Source organism: Theropithecus gelada, chromosome 11 (assembly GCF_003255815.1).
Source record: "Theropithecus gelada isolate Dixy chromosome 11, Tgel_1.0, whole genome shotgun sequence".
NCBI classification, from domain to species: domain Eukaryota; kingdom Metazoa; phylum Chordata; class Mammalia; order Primates; family Cercopithecidae; genus Theropithecus; species Theropithecus gelada.
In genome coordinates, this window is record NC_037679.1 from 18,707,076 (window position 1) to 18,707,468 (window position 393).

A 393-nucleotide genomic window follows, 5' to 3' on the forward strand; every position below is an offset into this window, starting at 1 on the left:
GTATTTATCTGCTTAAATAAAGATACCATTTCTGGCATGGCAGTGACAATCAGAGCTACTACTTGGTTGAGTTCGTGGTAGTTTACAATTATCTTTCAGAAATTATTCTATAGTAGCCAGTTTGTGAATTAGAATATCATTGGACTACCACTCCTTCTTCCTTTAAGGGTGGCACTAATCTCCTGAGAGTCCTCTTTTTCCCCACTATGTAGTATTTCTTTTTTTGTTTATTTTGTTTTGTTTTTGTTCAGTCTCCATAGAGACTGTCAATAATTGCCAATACTGACTATATGACTATATTTCAAGTCATCATGGCAACATATTGTGAAAAGATTTCAATTAGCAATAATTGTGCCTCAGATAAACCTCATTGGCTGTGATACTATGCAGGGT

At 34.9% G+C, this 393-nt stretch overlaps 1 non-coding gene across 1 annotated transcript; it reads right to left on the reverse strand.

Annotated features, from left to right (window-relative positions):
- Positions 1 to 251: 251 nt before the first annotated feature.
- Positions 252 to 393, reverse strand: LOC112635749. Its single transcript, XR_003122069.1, has one exon. It is a non-coding gene; the product is annotated as a U4 spliceosomal RNA (small nuclear RNA).